Here is a 21,255-nt window from a genome sequence, read left to right as displayed (position 1 = left end):
GGTGGAAGGGCTCAGCAGCTGCAGACCCCTGCTCGTTGGTGCTCACAGCCGCAGCCCGGCACAGACGCGCGCGGGGGTTGCAGGTGCATTTCGGGGCGGGCCCCTTTCTCTGCGCCCTTCGCTGGGCGTCCGGCATGTGCGCTCCCTGCCGGAGGCTTGGGGCTGGCGCGTAGGGCTCGCCCCTCACTGCGGCAGTGGGTGTGGATCTGGGTGGGCGAGGAGGGGGAGGGTAAGCTGTGCCTCCTCCCACTGACACCCCTGGTTTTTTTTCCCCTCCGAACGCGAGGTGCCATCTTTTTGCGGCGTGTCCTATCTTTACTGTACCACTCCAAGCCGGTGGCTGAGCTTCAGCGGACAGGGCGGGGACTGTCATTAAAGTGTGGGAGGTGGGGAGAGGAGGGTGGCAATCAGCGCAGAAATTTTGGCGTTTTGCTGTTGCGGGCTTGCTGGGGCGTTCACCCAGGATCTTCCTCGGGGGCTCGCCGCTTTGTTTGTAGGGATTACGTGGTCTGCGTTGCCAGCCGTGGTTTTTTGGCTTTTATTCTATAAGGGAGCCCCCCCCCCATTTTTCGCCCTCATTTCCCAGCCCTTTGTTAGATCTTGGGGCTTGCTAGGGTCGGTGAACTCGAGTCACAGTCCCGAGGGCACCCATGAAACTGGCGTGACCCTGCGCGGCTGCCTCCCGGAGCCCGGCCGCGCGCCAGGAAGCGGCCGCCGGGCCTAAGGACTGGGATTCGAGGTCTCCGCGTTCTGTGCGCCTGGCAGCGGAGGGAGCACACCTCTCCCTACACCCGGCGCGTTCTGGGGGGACCACACCCCACTAGGCTGCGTATCTAGAGGCACCGGCTACACCCGGGAGGTTGAGGGGATCTCGCAGGCAGGGTCCCTTCCGCTTCACGCCGTGTTGCTTCGCCAAGAGGGAGAATGTGAGGAGAGGGCAAGTGGCTTCCTCTGGTGCTTCGGACCACACCCATTTTTCCCCGAGCTGACTTGGGGGGCCGGGGCTTGGAAGGGACGTTACCATGGACACCACACGCGTTCACAGAACCGACTAGCGGCGTTGCCCCGCCCTTTCCCAATAGAAATTTAAAACCCGGGTTAGGGCCGGCCGCGTCCCCTCTTGTCTTCTGAGGGGCGCTGGAGGGAGACCCCCAACCCTGAGCCCTTGGCTCCTCCTAATTGGCCTCCGGCAGCCACCCAGATAGGCATCCGTCTTGTATTTTTAACATTGCGGCTGAATATTATTTTACCAACGTGTGGGATTTTCACTTAAGAGCCCAAGTTTACTGCTGCTCCTGAAAAGCTGGGCGGGTACGGATCCCTGGCGAGCAAGTCCCAACCTCGTCTTCCAGCGGTGAGCCGGGTCTGCGCGGTTCTCTGGTTAATGCGATCAGTGAATGCTGGAGTGAGGGCGCAGTTCTGAAAGGATGAGCTTCTTGGGGGCCGAAGCATCCACGCAAGCCTCGCAGGTTGATCTGCATATCTGGGGGTTGACTCGGCTCAGGGTAGAGAGCCCGCCGGCGGCCAGACCGAACCTTCCCGGCTGTGGCGTCGAGGTTGGCACCGGGAGGCCTCCTTGCAAAGCAGGCAGGTTTCTGGAGAACCTGATCCCAAGATCATTCCAGCATCTTCCGCTCCCGCCTCCCACCACCCATAGAGCTGGGCTCAGGATGCTGGTTCTAGACAGAGCGAGCATCTCTGAGCGGCTCTAGGAAGGGGAGCCTGTAGCACGGCGGCCCCGGGGCGGACCGCTGGCAGAGAGCTCACCTCTGGTCGGTTGGGGCAAAGGGAATGAGGAGGCCAGGAGAGAGCGCATTTAGCCCAATGCTGAGAACAAAGCCCAGGCCAGGCGTCCGCGATTTCGCTCCATTTTGCATAGTGTTGGCAGTACGCTGGGGCTCTCAGGTGGTCAAGGCCTGGGGGCTATTAACGGAATACCCAAGGCCAGATCATATGCCGATCCTGAAACTCCATCCCTGGCTCTGTGTGCTCTTTAACAAAACGGCCTCCTCTTAGGATCTTGAGGGGTGAAATGTTTGCTCCCGTGCTCCCACGGTGGAGCGCTGAGCCAGCCTGACACCAATCCAAGGGCTATCGACTACTGTCCCTGAATCAGGCCGGGACTTGTTTGCGTTCAAGGAGACCCCAGTTGGCCTCTAACGCTCAGAAACCTGTAACTCCATGCCCGGCTTGGGATGGATGGTGGAATTTATGACCTCTGCCTACCCGGCCTGCTCCTCCAAGGCCACTGGCTTAGCAGGAATGCTTTGATTTTACCTGATCACTGCCCCTCCAATTGACCCATCCTGCAACAAAAAGAGAAACGCCTGTTTTTAGCATCATGAATTAGGGCATTACTTTGTGTTTTATGATTTACCTTGCTTATGTTTACCTTGTAAGACTTGCTTCTCCATTTCCCCATCTCCAAACCCTTCTTTTAAACAAATAAGTAAATTACTCCCCTCCCTGGTGCCCAATCCAGAATGACTCTTGAAGCTGATAATTCCTTAACCAACATTTGCTTATGTTTACTACAATAACCTGGCTTGACTCTTGTGGTTGTCTTTGAACAATCTGGGGGAGGGGCTTATTGGCTTTGCTGGTTTTTGGATGAGTGGCCCAGGACTGTGTGGCCCAGCCCGGGCACAGGCATCCTCTGTACATGCCCATTGGAGAAAGGCGTGGCTTTTAAGTGGTTTCTAGTATCAGGAACAGCTCTCCTGACAAGAACAAAAGAAATGGATTATTCCCACAAATCCCAAGAAAAAAATGTAGAATTGGTTTGGTTGAGGAAGGGTCAGATTAATTCCAATTGGAAAAAGAGCCCCTCCTGTTGAACATATTCTTTGACCCACATGTCCTTTGATGGCAGTGCCAGCCTGGGGATGTAATAGGATTTTGGTGCTCTTTGTTTAGGCTGAATTTTCCTTCACCCTTTATCAGCTTGTGAAGCACATTTGTTGAAAATTTTAAGAAATTGTGTTCTATCCCACCTTCCCTCAGCATTTATATGTATGGTTTGAGTGGCTCCACAGCTGTGTATACCAACATGTGTTTGTTTTCTAATTAAACACATGATAGTTTTACAACTGGACTATGCCACCTTATTTAGTTAGATAGTATCTTCCTTACTCCCACCTTGAAAAGGAATCACTCAAAAACAAAAACATCCTTGGGAACTTTATTATAGAGTGCTAGACATACAACAGGTATTAGGCCCTTACTCATTTAACAAATAGATGGATAAAGTGGGGAAATGCAGGTCCAAAAGTTGGTGAAGAGTAAGCAGAATGAGAGGGGGACTTTATTCAAGGTCATGGCATCAGGAAGCTTTGGGGACAGTTCAATCCAGTTTGTCCCCTGCTGTGTCCAAGGGACACCCAGAAAGCTGTCCGTACCCCTTGGTGTACCTCCATGCCTTCCCCTGCTTCCACGCCTTATCCCCTCCCACTGCAGCACCTCCTGCTTATGGCCCCAGAGCCTGGTTCCCACTGCTCACCTCACCCTTGTTTGCCCAAAGGGTGCAGAAAAAAGGGAAGAGGAGAGACCACACTCCACCCCAGGGGAAAGAAGACCCTACCCTGCCACCTAAGGGGCTGCAGATGCTCCTCATGCGGGGAGACCAGAGGGATGGAGATGGGAAACCCCATTTGCCTCTGCTCCTCCCTCTCCTTCCTACCCTGCTTTCTTAATCATCAAAGAAAAAAATGATGAACCCCCCCAACCCCTTACCATCCGCAGAAATGCCCACCTCACCGACCGCTCTTAACCTGCCACTCTGGGTGCTCCCACTAGTGACTTGGGGCTGGCATGGGGGGCACCTCAGTAGGTGAGGGGAAAAGACCCCAGCCTCACCCACTGGGCCGCAGCCAGGAGAGGAGCCCAGTATTCCAGCTGGGACTCTCCACATTTTTCCTGTAAAGTAGTGGTTCTCAACCCCTGGGGCCAATTAAATATTTAGACAATTTTTTTTCACAATAAAATGAAAAATTTTATCTGTTTTTTTAAAAAATGTTTATCTTGAGGTGGGGTGGCCTCTAGTGAGTAGAGGCCAGGGATGCCACTAAACGTACTACAAAGCACGGGACAGACGCCCTCACCACAGAATGTTCCAGCCACAAATGTCACTAGTGCCATATAAACATTGTCACCCTGGCACTGTTCTCTTACTGGAGGCTTATATTCACTGTCATCTAGGAGTCACTGTTCTAAGAGCTCCCCAGAGATCATCTCGTCTGATCCTCACAACCCCTTGTGTAGCAAGTGCTGTTACGATGTCTGTGTTACATATGGGGAAATTGAAGTAAAAAAAGGTTAGTAACTTATTAAAGGTCACTCAGCCAGTGAGTAGTGGAGCTGGGTGTCTGACATTAGCCGCATCCCTCTCTTAGCTACCTGTGGGCTTAATAGGTTTTGTGGGCCGACCTGGGAACCCAAGCATGACCTGAAACACTGACCTAGTGGAATATTCTAATTCCGCAACCACTGGCTCACAAACCAACTTTTGCAAGAGTCTGGAATTGGAACCTAAAGCTCGCGGTTTCTGATGTGGCTTTGACACATCGAGTGAGGGATTTCACTCAACTTCTGGGCCTCTGTTTATAGAGCAAAGAGAAAAATATTCTGGGGACTTTAAACCTTCTCCCCCAGATCCAGGATTTCAGGACTACTCTGTCATACAAAGGAGAAGCCAGGTCTAATTGGCTCAGAGAAGGCTGGAAATGAAGATTGGGGATCATGACTGACTCAGTTACAGTAAGGGTCAAATCACTCAAGTTTTAGGGACTTCAGATCCTCATCTTAGGTTCTGCCCTTCCAAGAGGTTGAAGCTTTGATACCTGCTGATGGGACCAGCTCTGAGCCTGTGGGTGCAAGAGGCATCAGGAGAGCATAGAAGGTCCTCACGTAAAAATCTCAGGTCTCCCTTGGCAGGGGTGGACCTGGAGGCTTTTCTCACTTCTTGGGGCCCCGGCTCTGCAATAACTGTTCTGTTATACTGTGGTGTAGATGGACTGCCTGGAATCCTCCATCCACAGGACTCGCTGCCACCCCACCCAAGCAAACGTGCGACGTAGGTGCAGTTCTGGGCCCTGCTGTGTGAACAGTCAGACATGTCCCATGCATGCCGGTCTCACCCTATTATCTTGCCAAAGGGGTTGCTGCCCAAGAATTCTTTTCCTGTCGCCAGGCACCATGCTCCTTCCACCTCTGCCAGGTTCCTTTCCTGCACAGATGGCCCTCGCCTGAGTGTGGGGAGACAATGTGAGGCTGGTTCGTGATGGTTTTGAGCTTTTTGTGTTCTTGATTAGGAAACTCTACAGATGTGCAGCTAGAATCTGCTTCCACAAAATGCAAGCCTGAATGACTTCCAGGCAGATTATCTGAATTTGGTTTTGCTTTGTTAATATTCCAGCAGGCTCTGTGCTTGCCACAAACAGGGACTCTATAGATTAATCCCCAAAAATGTATTTTGTGCCTCAGTTATTCAAAGGTTTGTTAGCACCTTGAGGGCAGATGCTGTTTTCACTGTGACAGGCTCCCAGTGCAGGGCAGCGTCCTGCAGTTAGAGACATGAGGTCTGGCCTAATGGTTAAGGGTGTGGGCTCTGATCAGACCTCCTGGCTGTATATCCTGGCTCCCTCAGTATGGGACCTAAGCCTTGTTGTTTAGCCTTTTGGAGAGTTTTTTGTTGTCTGTAACTGGGGGCATGGTAGTACCTATCTCGTGGGTTGTTGTGGGGTTTAAATGGGGTGATGCAGTGCTTAGCCCAATGCCTGGAACACAGTAATTGCTCAGTAAATGACCTCATGGGCAGCAGCCTCTGGAAGGGCACTTGTGATTGAATGAATGTGTAAAGGTGTCTATTGACCCTGGGGACAGAATCAGTTGTAACAAATAGAATGTCACACTGACTAGGGATCAGGATGCAAGTGGGCAGCTGCCAGGCTCCCCTGGAACCAGGCATTGTTGTTTAGGTGGAAGTGGGCCCCCTAAAAATCACACATACCCATGTATAAATGTACACACAGGACTCTTGCCAAAGGCAAGCAGAGTGACTTATCATCTGTTGTCCCTGCTCTGTCCCCTTCCTTCCTGAAATCTGCTCTGTGCCCAGAATAGACTGTGTACTCTCCACACCAGCCTGAGCTGAACTGCCCTCCCTCCCACCATCCCTCCCACCTGGCTTAGTATGTTGGGTTCAGAGATCTTACTAGTTTTACTCATTGAATAAAGAGAGTGCTGATAGGATTAAGAAAGTAATGGAAGGCAGTGGAGGAGAGATTTTACAAATGAAATCATTAAACAGAGTGTTGAAGTTGGTAAACTGACAAGCGGGCTTTATAGAAAAATGTTAAATAAAGCAAACTTGTATTTTGAATCCAGGGAATTTCAAGTATCCAATAAGCATGTCATATCTGCATTAATAATTGTGGTTTAAGAGGCCTTAACCATGAAATGAAGACTGAGAGTCATAATACATCATTTTTTTAAGTCATTAAACCAGAAAATCGTTAATGATCCATATATAGTTCAAACATTTGACTGACTTAAACCAGATAGCCGCACAGGTATTACCGCATCTTTGGGGCAGGGCCCAGGCCTTCTCTCGGTGTTTGGGTCAGCTGGTCGGAATCCCTTGCCTTGTTTGCCTAAGCCACACCCATAAAGCATATCCAGGTCTTCTGGTTTCGGTGCCTTGCAACAAGGACTTACACTGTGGAGTGATCTGAATGCAGAATCCCTGCAGTTTTACTGTCTTTTTCAACCTTTGATATCTCACTTGACAGTTAAAAAATTGCCTTTATGAAGTCTTTCCAAAGCATTCAACTTGATTCTCTTATAATCAACTAATGATTTTAAGAGTTCATCTTTGATTTTACACTTGTATTTTACTAGCTTGCACCTTATTTAAGTTATATGATTACTATAACAAGTATGATGGACCTAGAAGTTTGGCTACGGTAGAAGGAGGCCTTGGCTGTGGACATCAGACCCTGAAGACCCAGCCTTGAATATTTATAGTGCTTCATTTCTGCTTCTTACACAGTGTCAGTGAGGAGAGGGCCTCCTGTGGGGACTTTCGTATTAAGGAAATAGTGGGCATATTCTCCCCCGACCTTTTGCCTGTCTCTAGCACAGCACTTGGAATCCATTCACATAGGATCCCAATTTAAGGGAGCATTGCACAATTCTCCCCATAAGACTCAAAATTAAGTTCTCTTTACTCTATTAACTCCCTTAAGTGAAGGAATTTTAGATCAAGATCCAACAATTGAAAAACATTTAAATCAGCAAATTAGAATAAAATCTGAAGCCATTGATAATGATGTTTCATTCATAGCCCTTCCGCTGGACTTGTCCACTCCACTGCTAAATCAGGCATCAAAGAAAAAGATACGTAATTATCTCTGGTCCCAGATGCTGGTTTTCCTACCAGCCTATGGCCCAGTTTTCCATTTTCCCAGAAGGCTGGATGATGTCATTTGGGGACCACGTCTGCAGTTGTACAGCAGAGTCCAGGGATGCCCTTTGATCTTTATGTCCTCATCCCCAGGACACCAAAGATATTAGAAGAACCCCTGGGTCCATAATTGCCTGGCATGTGATCTGCAGCTAACATACAATGCCAAGCAGGAGAAGTGCAGGGAACGACCAGTTCATGGAGGAACTGTGGACCTGTGCCCCTCCCCCCAGGGTAAAGGACAGCTCTGCCTTCCAAATTCTCTGTCAGCAGAATTGTCCTAGATCAAATCCACTTCTGCCGTTAACTTACAGGCCATCTCAGAGCTGCTTCTTTTCAGTTGTTCTTAATTGGACAGCGGCATGAAACCATTCTTACCTCACTCCCCACCATGCCTTACCCCTCAAAAGGAGGCTGACTGGATAATTAATAATCAGAAGCCAAATGCTTAAATGTCCAAGGGAAGGTTACAAATTAAAGAATCTCTTCGGTTGAAAATATATATACATATAAATATATTTACATTTTATATATATATATATACACACACTCTATAATAAATTATATTTATTTAAATGTGAATATTCATTACTTTCTTTGGATTTTCTATATTGGGTTTGCTGAAAATCTGAACAGCTTTCAACTTTGGTATTGATAATGCATTAGAATTTAAATCAACATATGTTAATCAGCCAAATAAAGGTTGTATATACAAATAAAATAGTTGTACATAACCCGATATGTTGGGGTACCATAGTAATCATGGTGTAGATTTGCATGAACCTGTCCCTTTCAAACTGCCTGCCTGTTGCCAGAATCACCAGGAATAGCTCCCCGGAAGAGTCACTAGCCCTCTCCCATCCACTTTCTGACATGTCGTTTTCCTAAGAACAGGAAAATTCTGTGCTGGCTTCAACTACAGTGCAGCAGTTCAGCTTCTGCATCTGCTGTCTGTCTTCTCCCTGTCTGTCTGGTGTATCTATTTTCTGCCTTTACCAGTTTAGAAAAGAAGGACTTTGCAGAAGAATCCCTAAATCCGCTTGACTAATGGAATCATCATTCACAAACTCACCTGAACCTTCTATAAACCTACTTAATCTCTTCCCCAGAGTTAATCCTGTGAAGATAACATGGCTCTTAGGCGTCTCTCCACTGGGTTCAATTCTTCCTCCTCTAGTTCTGAATTCCTCCTTCTTATCACCACAGTGAGTGATGACTGTTTGTTGTTCCCTGAAGAGTGTTAATAAAGATGGAATAAATTGACATAAATCCTTTTCACTGTCACTAAGGTGCTATAAATAATTATGAACCAATGTTTGATGTCTGATGGGAAATGCAAGGGGAGAAAATGTCTAACTGGCAGGATTCCTGTTATAAATTGATGATCTGGGCAAAATTAGAAAAAAAAAACTTTTAAAAAGATCTCCCTATTGTTTATCGCTGGCAAGACTGAATTCCGGAAGTTAGCCATACCCTCATTTGTGGACCTCTGTTATCACTTGCTGCTTGGGCCTACCAAGCCCTGAATTTAACCGCAGCCTTGCTGTTGACCAACTGAGAGACTTGTAGCAAAGATGAAGATTCCTTGAGCCTCCATTTTTCCATCTGTAAAATGGGAATAACACAGTCTGCCCCCTTGGCATGGATAATGACGTGGTCTCCCTTCTCACTGAGTAGTCACAGGTTGGAGAAAGAAAATCTACGGGGCTTCCTTTGAGCTGCTCAGAAAACAGGTGCCTCAGGGAGGCTGTTTGCCTCCAGGGAACCACAGTCTGATCTAAAGTCTCAAGGGCTAAGTGGAGCCTGACTCCAGAAATAGTACAGCTGCCACCTCCTCACTCTCAGAAGGTACAGGCTGGTTCCCAGGGGTGAGCGCACATCAGCAGGTACCTTTACTGTAACTTCCTATGATAACCTGCCCCTGCTAGTACCCACCTCTCCAGAGAGGGGCTGGGACTTCCTTGGCTTGTGTTGTGACCCTCAGATAGAATTTCTGGGAGTCTTTCCATTTTCTACTAATCAGACAGGGTCTGGTACAGAATCACATATTCCAATCATGCCCAAGGGCAGGCTTTTCCTGCCACTCTGGGTTTAGCATGTGATAGGAGTCGATTAAGGCAAGAGTGATTAAATTAAAGGCTAGCTTTGACTTTGATGGTAACAATTCTGATGGCTATTTGGTGACAGGAGCCCAGTAAAGATTCATTCATTGAACTGCTTTTGCTCTTGGAATGTGAACTGAGCTGGAGCCGGGCCCCAGCCTATTTGCCTTCACCCTGTCAGTGGAGGGTTTCTCATGCAGGCAGATGGTGGGTAGTGTTTCGGGGTACAAAACCCTGACAAACATCCTGATTGCTCTAGTGTGGCTGGCCTTGAGCACCAGTCTGGGTGTCTGGTGGCCCCATATCATCGACTTCTGGTTACCCCACTCTTCCCAAAGCTGCCCTGGTCTCCTCCACGTTAGTCATTGGAACCCGCCATCTTCCAATCCTGATGTGGCAGACCTTGGATGTTTTAAACTCTTCTCCTCCCTCCACATCCTGGAACATATGTAACCAGCAGTTTCTTCCTCCCAGACATTGCCTGGGTTTGCCCCTCCCTCTCCAGTCCCGTGCTCACCAGTGCTTAAATGAGTTTAGACCTTAGCACTTCTCCTCAGGTCATTATGGAAACAATAATGAATTGTTCCCAATTTCAGTTTCCAAATTCCTACCCAATCTGTTTGGCAGACCATTGCCAAATCCTTCTTGCCCATGCAGCCCTGTCATCTGCCCTGCCTGCGTAAGTCCACTCAGGGGTCTTCTGTTACTTGCTGAGCCAAACCCCACCTCGCGCTGCCTGCCCAGGTCACCGTGCCTGGGCTCAGCCTCCCTGACCAGTCTTACTGGTCCAGTCCCACTGCTGACCTTCACTGGTCTCTGTCCCGCCTAAAGCCTCCTCCAAGCTGCTGCGCTCAGCAAGACCAGGAGGTCTGTACACACTGCAGTTCTCACCAGTCATCGGCACTGTGGAGGCTGATGCGTCGTTGCTTCCCTCTTACCTTGCTTTGTGTGCAGGTCTCAACATCCCTCTGGTTGTACGGCCTTTGGCGGCAAGGCTTGTCTTAAGCGGCTTTCCTGCTCCCCTGGGTGCCTTGCCCAGCCACGTATGGAGCTCAAAATAATTAGTCTTGATTCATGCAACTGGATGCTAATAAATCAAACAGGCTGATGTCAGATGAGTTTTACCTGTTTAAACAAAGTAAGTTCTCTACCTACTAGTACATGGTTCTATTGCACTATATACTTGAAAATAATAAAAACACATTCCTTTACTATAATTCCTGCTTTGCCCTACTTCAGAGCAACTTAACACACTCCCTATTAGTCCAAATTAGGTTCCCTGTGTAAATGTTGCTAATACTGGTAGTAGTGGATTGCATTGATTTTACTGAAAACACTGCCATGTTTAACCCTCACTCCCCCATGAGGCAGGGATTATTATCCTCATTTGGCAGAGGAGCAAACTGAGGCCCAGCGACCTCACAGCTAGGGAGGGACCCAGATCATGTTCTCTATCCACCCCCCTCACTCCTGAGCCTCTCCTCTGGCCAAGGACATGTGTTTAGCGCTGATGACTGAAGAAGCTGTGCCCTCCAGCCTCTGTGAATGGGTCATATGTAACATGAGCCTGAAGAAAATATTTTAAATGGAAAGCTAGCCTCTAAACTGGGCTGCCACTTCATGTCATCAGTGACGGCAGAACCGAATTTAGTGTTGTGGGCTTGTCCATACTTATAATAGAGAAGTTCGTTTTGCTTCTGGCTCACAGAAAGTATGAAAACTGCAGTTTCCTTGGGCAAGGCAGAGAAAGCAAGCCCTCTGCTGTCAGGAAAAAGTGGGAGGGGAGGGAGAGAAGGAGACAAGCCTCCATCATCTAGCCTCCTGGCCCAATCCCTCTTTCTCAACAATCCACTTTATTTCCTCCTTGTCTGCACCTGTGGTTCATGCTCAAGGGCCAGGAAAAGGGGGATGATGGGGAACAGAAAAGAGAGGGGCTCACACAGATGCAGTTGGGGTCATGCATACTGCATTATTTAGAATTTACAACCTCACTGAACCCCACAGGACTTTTGTGGTATTGAAATACATTTCCCACAGTCACCCTTCCATCTTACTAAAACAAGAGTCATTTCTCAGTTCTGTTCTTGCCTTCCCCCTTCTCCCCAACCTTTTTAAAAGTCCACTAGTTATAAAGCCAACATACCATATGTACTGTATGTGAGATCCCACCCTAGCTTCTGTTCTGTTGGGTTTTTCTGGGGGGAAGGAAGAACAGGGATCATTTCAGTCTATAAATTGTCTTCAGGGTGGGTAGCGAGTAGTTCTTCAAGGAAAGTCTTATAGGAACCCCCAAACTGAAAGATGGGGCCACGTGGAGGAACGTTATCCATCTCAACACTAAGCACAGCCTGCTTAGCTCCCATGGATCCAGTTGGAAGCTGCAGGCTGTGGGTCCCTTTGCACACAGCCCTGGATGCAAAGTTAGGAGTATGGGGACACTGGGCAGGGCCAGCTCTCCAATTGCCCATTGGACAGCCCAGGGCATGCAGGCTGCATCTGTGCCCTAGGTGCAGGGACCTCATTGCCAAAGGATATGGCCACAAAAATAGACAGCAGACCCTATGTCACTCGGACTCCTGGGATTGTCACCTTCTAGTGGAACAAACCGTGTCCCCAGTGAGCCCAAAATTTGCAAAGAACTCTGGCTTTCTGGATACACTAACACTGTTCTAATTTGGACTAACTAGAGAATGGTCACTCATTTAAAAATCCTAGTTATTTTAATACTCTTCTTTGGAAGTCAATCCCTAGGTGGTGACTGGGAGAGGGGAGTAGTTGAGGAGCTCTTTAAATACATAGGCATGGGACGGGCTCACATTTGGGGGGCCTACATGATGTGATTTCAGGGTGCTGGGAGGTCTTCCCATTCCCCAAATGGATAACAAACAGATAGTACTTTACAGTTTATGTTACTTCTTTTAATTCTCAACATGAGCCTGTGAGTTAAGAACTCTTTTCCCTTCTCCAGATTACAAAACTGAGGGTCAGGGAGGTTAAGCAGGACAGGAAAGCTAAATGGGACCTGAAATCAGTTGGCTAGTTTGAGACCAACAGGGAATTTGAACTCAGGACTTGGGCTTTTTAGGCCTGGGCTGTTACCCTCCAGAGTTCATCCTGGTCTTTCCATCCTTGGATTTCCATTCATTGCTTTAGCTTAAGGGGTCCTACCATTTGTTAAACTGGGGTGAAGGGAGCGTGGGGGAGAGACCAGAAGAGGAGACCTCAAGCTGCTCCTCCCCCTGACCCAAAGACAAATCATTTTTTATTTTTATTCTTTTATAGGGCACTAGGGCAGAGACCTGGAATTTTAGCTTGAGGACTTGTACCTTACAATAAATAAGTGGAAAGATTGCTTTTTTCTCTTAAGAAAAGTCTGTTCAGCAGAAGACGTGTTTGGGGTGTGGGCATAATTTGTGTTAAAAAAGAACTCCCTGCATCCTAGTAATGGGGAGCAGGTGGCAGCCACAGGTGATGGGAGAAATCACCATGTGAAGCATCCCCACTCTGGGCTGTACCAGTGGGCTGCCCTGGCGGTTTGCTGCCCATCACCCACATTTCCAGGCATCCAGAAGACCCAGAAAGAGGAAGAGCCTCCATCCCATTATGGCAGACCTGGCTAAGTAACACACTTTGTAATGCAAAGTTTTTTTTTTCCCTTACTAAAGGCTAAAAATGGTTGTTAGAATTTAAAGATAATTAATAAGTCAATTGGGTTTCTTCCCACACTACTGATTTCAAAGAAAATTGATTATAATTTTCTGTTTTCACATTATTAGTGCCCATCATTTTATGTTTAATTTCCACAACTTTGTCCTATTCCACTTTTTGGGGCTTCCCCAAGGAACCAGGCTTGCTCACTCATTCATCTGTCTGTTGGGCAATGTTTGGATCATTTCTGTATGATCAGTGCCTGGAACAGCACACGGCACAGAATAAACACTCAGCAATTGTTTGGTGAATGAATAAATGGATGAGTGCATGAGCTCAGTACTGACTAAAACTTAAGGCCTTTCTTAAAGAGACTCAAGAACAGAAAGGACAAGTGCCTGACTTGTATATTCATAGGTGATGCGCCGTTTTAGAATTTTAAAGTACCATTTTACATAAAAAAAAAAAACACCTTCAATGCTATTTTTCCTGTTAATACTTTCATACAAATGACCTGGAGGGTGGGGGGATACAGGTCTGCATTTGGAGTTTTGAGTGTTAAAAGTAGAAATACATGTACTATTTGCTGTAATCTTTTTAAAAACTTTATATTAGTCCTTTAAAAAGACTTAATATTAATCTAAGCCTTTAGATTCTCCCAAAAATCAGAATCTCACTATGAACAGTGAGCCCTACTTCAGAGACAGAAGATCTTGAGGAGCAGGGCTGGGACTATGGCCTAGTCCCTAGGCTCATACCTAGAAAGTTGGTAGCATTTAAAGGCAAACCACTTCAGTCCCTGCCCTCTCATGAGAGTCTCATGCCCAGTAGGGCTGTCAGAATTAGCAAATTAAATCACAGGATGCCTAGTTAAATCTGAATTTCAAGTAAACAATTTTTTTTTTAGTATAGGTGGAGTGGACTACATTACACCCCCCAAAGATATCACATCCTAATCCCTGGAACCTATGAATTCAGTGACTTTATTTGGAAAAAAGATCTTTGCAGATGAGATTAAATGAATGATTTTGAGATGGGATTATCCTATATTATCTGGGCAAGTCCTAAATGCAATCACTTGTCCATATAAAAGGGAGTCAGAGATTAAAAGAAGGGAAGAGGATAGAATGTGGTGATAGAGGCAGAGACTTGCGGTGAGGTGGGTATCGGTGCCCCCAGAAGCCAGAAGAGGCAAGCAAAGGGTTTCCTCCCAGGGTTTCCAGAGGGAGTGGGTCTGTGCCAACACTCTGATTTCAGCCCAGTGATACAGATTTTGGATTTCTGGCTTCCTAAACTGTAGGAGAATAAATATCTGTTGTTTAAAGCCACTCAATTTGTGGTAATTTGTTCCAGCAGCCAAAGAAAACTAATACAATAAGTATGTCCCATGCAATCTTTGGGACATACTTACACTAAAAATATTATCTGTTGTTTATCTGAAATTCAAATTTAACTGGGCAGTTCCTTATTTTATATTCCCAGCCAAAGAAAGGGGCTTTTGAAATTTTATGGAAAGCTGGGCTTCCTTATACTAGGAGTCTTTGTAAGCACAGTTGAAATGAACCAGTTTGAACTTACTAACTACCCTCTGGGCAAAAGAAGAGGACAGTCATGCAGGTGTTAATGATTTATTCTTTCAACAGTTATTTGAGCACTTCTATAAAACAGAAACTCTGTGTAAGGGTGCATGAGTTAGACATTAATCCAGGACATTGCAAACCATGCCAGATAAATCACATGAAATATTGCTGATAACTAAGCTCGGGTGATTCTGCGGTGCATTTCTGATACCTGAGCTACCCTTGGGACTCCTTCATCCCTTCCCTTCAGGATGGTGGGGCCCAGGTGGTACAACCAGGTAGTTCCTGATCGCTGAAGGGGAGACTCTACAGCTGACCTGAAATGGAGGGAGGAGGCAGATGTTGCAAGAGTGTGCTGGCCCTGGATTCCTGAGAGGAGCTTTCAGCGGATGTAGATGCAGAATGCCTCCATCGTTTTCGGTTGAATCATACTGTAAAATGTGTGGGACAAGGGGCAAATGTTAAAGACAAGCATGGCCCGTTGTCCCCTGCAAAGAGGGTTGCCTTGACCAGCCAGGACGTCCTTCTCTAGGCCCGAGGCGGGGCTCAGCCGCCTCTTTCACTGCCATCCTGCTCAGGTTTTCTCTTGCTTACCCTTGGGCTCTCTGAAACCAGACAACCCCTGGACTTGCGCTTTTAATGACACTCACAGATTTCACAGTATTAAAGCATGAAAGGGCCTTGAGTCATCCAGAACAGATGGGAGGGGGTCCTAGGACACCCCAGAATTGCTCCAGATGCTTTACCAAAATACCCATGCCTGGGAAAAGAGAAAAACAGGTAGTTTACAGAAAAAGGTGGGGTGGAGACTAAGCACAAAAAGATGCTGGACCTCGCCCATAATAAAAGGACTGCTGATCCAACCACAGTGCGATGCTGCTCCTGCATCAGATGGCAAAGATCTGGAGGGGTGGTAGGCCGAGGGCGTGCCTCCAGTGGGAGTGGCAAGCCATCCCTCCGGGGAGAGCCGTGGACATCGACCAGATGCCCTTTGATGGAGCCTTGCGGCTTCTAAGAATTTCCCCTTTCCATATGAGCAAAGCATATGGGGATTCACTGGGGAATCATCTGTTATGCAAAAGTCTGGAAATAATCCATGGGGACTGGTTAATTAACGTGTGATCCCCCCAAAAATGCAGGAGTCCCTACACATGGCTGTGGACACTCCCTCAGGTGCATTGCTGAGTGAGGAAGAAGGTGGGTATGCAGCGCTACCATTTACACAAAAGCAGGCGGGGTGCATGTGAATGAGGCCCTGCAGGTGGAGCCTGCTGGAAGGAAAGATGAAAATCAGGCTTTGACGGTCGTCTCTGGGAAGAGAAATTGTGGGTGGGGACAAGGAGATGTTGTATTCACTTTATATTCTTTTCTACTGTTAATTTCTTTTTTGTCATGTGTACATATTACCTTTTTTTAAAGATAAATTCATACATATGCTCAGGCCCCAGCTCACTTCTAAGGTATAAAAGTATCTGGAAGAAGAGTTCTTTAAATGGCTCCCAGGCCATGCTGGCATGCATGGTACCTTCTGGAGCAGACGCTTTGACCTAGCCTTGCCCTCTAATGTCATGGAGGGGACTGAAGCTCTGGTTCTAGGCCTTTGTGGGCTAGCTTGGGTGAGTCACAACCTCCCAGGGGAGCCATAGGAATCGAACTTGCCAGGAGCACCACAGTGTGTGTAGGGTTTAATCAAGCACAGAGGGCACCCTTGAAATGGAAGTAGAGGAAGGAGGAGGGCAAGGGGAGGTGGACCCCGGTGTCATTTAGGTGTCTAATCCTTGTCTTGGTTTCTGACAACCGAAACTAGCCCCATGAGCCATCCCAGTCCCCAGCGGGCCTGGTAACCTGCATTCCAGGGGCGACCCCCTTGGACGAGTTCCATGAGGGGAGGCTGGATGATGTGCCACTTTATGAGTTTAATGCCCAATGCTTTTTTATCAAAACCAACCCTAATGATATTTTTTCTCTTTACTGCTTTCACACACATGACTTCATTTCATCCTCCCAGACACTCTAGACTAAGTGGCACTTCCTGTTTGGAAGGGAAAGAAATGGAGGGCCATTCCAGAGCCTCAGTAGTGGGGACAAGGGTGAGGGGCTTTCTGCTGTCAGTCCTGCCCTGGAGCGGGGGCTTGTCTCCAGCCCAGCACCTCCTGTCTTTTCTGGAGTAACTTCCATGGTGCCAATTCCACACTTGCTCCACAGGGCTTCCTGGAATTCCTCCAGAATCCCCACATTCCTTGAAGGACGCAGAGTACAGCCCCAAGACCCTGCTCTTTGGGGATGTTTCCCATACCTGGAAAAGCAAACAGGCACGTCCTGTTTCAGACTCAGAAGAGCTGTCCTCAGAGACGTTCCAGCCAATCCTCCCAGGGCCTCCTTTCAGTTTTAATTATGTTGTCCGCTTAGCTCTCTCCACAGAGGCTGATGGATACAGCCACAGCCTCCCCCAAGGCCTGAGCACCTCCCACTGTTAGTTAGCTAAAGGCCCCTCTGTTTAGCTGCAGAGCCCTGAACTCCCAGCAACGTGGAGGTGAAGAACCCCCGAGGCCACCCAAGTCCTACCATCCCCCCACACTGAATGTCCCCCGACCATCCTGATGGGCACCCCAGCTTCCCGGAGGATGGCAGCTCACAGCCTCATCAACCATTTGACAAAGGGACTAGGAGGGAGGAGAGAGACAGGGCCAGGAGAGAAAGGTGGAAGCACTGGGAGCAGTCCCTCAACACGTGACACCCTTAAAATGAATCACCACCTTCCCTTCAGCTTCCTTTTCTCCTGCTCACAGGACCTCTCTTCTCCCCACACCTCCCCTGCTGTCTAAGGTTTTACTGAGAAAAAGCCACTGAGGTGCCCACCCAAGGTGTTAAGGACCACAAGTTTGACGTTCTAACAGGTGCCAGAGTCACTTGAGAAATGAGGTAACATACCAGAGAGGTAAAGTGACCTCCCCAGAGTCACACAGCAAGTTCATGACAAAGCTGGACTATCACAGGTTTCCTTCCTCTCCATGCAGACTCCTCCTGTGTCCCACATTGCCTCCCTCCCACAGCTAGGGCACCCAGAGGGGAACCCTCAGACCTACCTGGCCACTGGGGCCCGCCCATGGTGGAGGCCTGGCCAGGAAGCACCAATATTTGAGATTCCAAGAAATGAAGGTGAAATCTCTTGGATGACAGAAGATGGTCTCTGGGAAACACGATCTAATTTGCAGATGCATCCCTTCAGCAGTACTTTCCAGAACATTCTCACTTTCTTCTATAGCAGGAAGACCTCTTCTGCCATTTCTTGCTGGTCTCCTCCCTGGGATCCCCTGTTTCACTGATTCTGAGAAATCATTTCACTTTGCAGAGAGCATGAACTCTGCCTTGGAGGGATCTCATCAGCCTGTGTTGAGTAATCAATACTGAGACCGAGTATTTACCCTTCATAGGAGTGGGGGGCAGGAGCTAGACCTGCATTATGCCCCCGACCGTCCTGATGGGCACCCCAGCTTCCCGGAGGAGCCCGGGACACCCAGGAGTGGTCTGATTGATTTTTCCATCCACTTTGGCCATTTTCTCTCTTGCTGACTCCTGGAGCCCCTTTTCTTTTCCTTTCCAAAGTCAGCCCATCCCACTGTCAGTGCAAAAGCTGCCAAGGGGTTCCCTGAAGTTCATCTCTCCCTGCACCTGCCTGGCCTATTCTGAGCCACTCAATTTTCCCCAAGCATTGATTTAACCATTTTACTGTTACCGTGTCTTAATCAATAAGTGGATATGAGATGCGATTTACCCACCTCTTCCTGCCATCCTGGACTGTGGATGAGATGTGGTGGAAAGGGTCCGGGCCTTGGAGAAGGGCTAACTAGGACTGACGCTTGACTGCCCCCTTCTAGCTGTGTGACCTTGGGTAAGTAACTCAACCTCTCTGAGCCTGGTTCCTCACCTTAAAATGGGAGTAATAACACCTCTTTCAGGGCTGCTCTAAGGCGTGGCAGTGATTTATGTAAGCCACAGAGCACGGCAGGTGACTGGCCTTTAGTTATACTACTGACACCTACCATGACTAGTTGTCATCACGGTAGACCCGTATGTAGCAACCTGGAAACGTGCCCCTGCTTTAGTAAACTTGCAGAGGGTAGGCTGTAGACCTGAAGGTGGGTTCAGAGGGACTCTCATTTCTACTTGCCTCACTTGCATTTTCCCCCAAATTAGATAGGTTTGTGTTTCTTTTGTGTGTGTGTGGCTAAAAACTTTTACTATTTTAATACATGAGTAGATTGTCATCAAAAATTCAGACAGCAGCATGAATTACTTTTATAATCAGAAAAAAAAAACAGATCCTGTTTTGAGAAACGTCATCTCCTCAACTCCATTTTCCACCCTTCTGGTATTTTGAGTCTTTGGTGTTCCCTCCACCTGCCGGCAGCGCTAACCACTTACGCCCTGCCTGTTGCCACCTCGCCACTGTCACCCTGGCCACTCCCGCCCAAGCAGTGCTGCCTCAAGGGACCTCCTCTCCCCACACTGTGGACCTCCTGCAGGTGGCTCCCACACCTTGCCACTTTCAGAGCTCAGCCCTGCCCCATGCCCCTCCCCTGTCCAACAAGGACACCAGACTGGAACACCCAGCAAGGTATGGGGTGGCCGCATAGGCCCAACACCTCCAAACCCCTCCCAGTGCCTGGGAATCCCACAGACCCACCCTCCTCAGTCACCCCACCCACACAGGAGGTATCTGAAGTTTCCAAGGCAGCGGGGTGGTTCTGCAGGATCCCTCTGCAGAGCCCGGGAATGCTAGCAGCAGAGCTAAGCAGTTACATTAGCAGCTGACTGGCCACACGGAGCCTTCATCCCATCCCGCCCCTCATCCGCTGTTTAGCACCTGATGCATGTGGGTACTTAATAATAATTAAATTCATAATGAGCATCAAACAGGTCAGCATGCAGTAAATGTATGAATCTTTGCACAATTGTTACACAGCACGATGAACAAGCCATTAGCAGTTAACAAGGGACAAATGTAAATGTGAGAAAAATCTGATTGCAAGGATTTTTCTTTCTCCCTTCCCTCCCAGACTTTTAAATAAAAGTTGAGGGACAATTTCCCTTCCATGTCCCTGTAGTAGGATTTATAATGAAAAGAACTGGGACCTGAACCTTCATATGCTTCTCCGTTTCGATTTGGGCATAAATTTGGAATGTTTCTCACTCTGTGAGAGCTGGTTGCAGAACAGGCTATGGGAAGTTTTCTCTCCCAGAATGGGCGATCAGTATCCCCTGCAGAAAAATCCTCTTCTCCAGACCCAGAAATGATGCCCTGGCAGCCATTTGGAGAGTGTGTCCTAAAAGACAAACTGGGTCAGAGTGTGAAGGCTGCTTAGCATTCCTGACGGCACACTGGTGCTCTGAGAGAGCAGACGCTGCAGCCCCTCCTTGCCTTAACAGCCCCTGCAGGACAGCGAGCCCTGGAGGCAGCACAGCTCCTGGCCTGGCCTACCTCGCTTGCAGGGAAAGCTGAGGGGTTCACGTATTGCTTAGTTAAGTGAGTGACAACAAATTGCTTGTCACTCAAGAGGCAAGGTGCAAAGAGCCCAGAGGAGCCTCATGTCTCCAAATGCCCACATAGGAGCAGAGCTGGGGAGGCCTCCAGCCAACGATAGGGTCTTGTGGGAATGTGGGCCCTGCATGGCCAGATTATTCCAACCTTTCAAGATAAATCAGAAATTGTACTTTGGTGAAATGTCCCGCTTTTCAATGTGGGTTACTAATTTAGCTTTGTAACTCTGCAAGATACTTGTGGGCTGTCTGGTTTAAACTCTAGCTGGAGGAATTCAAGCTAGATAGCAGGAAGAACTTTATGAGGTGGGGTCGTAAGACCTTGTGTGTCTTTGGGGTATTCTGGTGCCATCCTGCTGGAAGTGAGGAGGAGGGACTCATAGATTTCCCTTAGGGACACTCAGCGCACTGAAGCCCATGACCCTCAGCAGATTTTTTTGACTGATGGAAACTCCTGAGCCCTCTCCCTGGCTCTGCATAATGGCTGACTCTGGGTGACTGCAGGATCCCTCTGCAGAGCCTGGGAATGCTCATTCTGAAGACTGTATATTTTACTCTTTGATTATTTCTTCCATCGAGACTTGTTGGTTGCTGTCTTTTGACTAGGGATGTTTTATCAAAATTCCCAGCCGAAGTGTCCAAACAAATTATACCTTAAACTTTGAAAAAGTCCGGCATGTCCAGGTGAATGCCTACCATGTGCCAGCACTAGACTGCTTGGGAGACCCTCAGTCCTGGTCCTTGAGAAGCTGAGTCTAGTCAGGCAAGAAACACACACACAGTAGTTTTACAAATCAGTTTCACATGTACAATAAAGGTGTTACATTCTTATGTTGAGACATCTTGGTATACGAAGGTTCTCTTAAAAGAGAGACACCTAGAACATGTGTTACTGAAGCCTTCTGTCCAGCTCTGGCTATTT

General features: G+C 48.0%; 1 protein-coding gene across 20 annotated transcripts in view; it reads left to right on the top strand.

Annotated features, from left to right (window-relative positions):
• Window positions 1–21,255, top strand: part of MAPT (microtubule associated protein tau) — a 90,257-nt gene that overhangs the window by 1,179 nt on the left and 67,823 nt on the right. The window lies entirely within an intron of this gene.

Source organism: Manis javanica, chromosome 4 (genome assembly GCF_040802235.1).
Source record: "Manis javanica isolate MJ-LG chromosome 4, MJ_LKY, whole genome shotgun sequence".
In the NCBI taxonomy this organism is placed as follows: Eukaryota; Metazoa; Chordata; class Mammalia; order Pholidota; family Manidae; genus Manis; species Manis javanica.
This window is presented reverse-complemented; position numbering and strand designations above follow the sequence as displayed.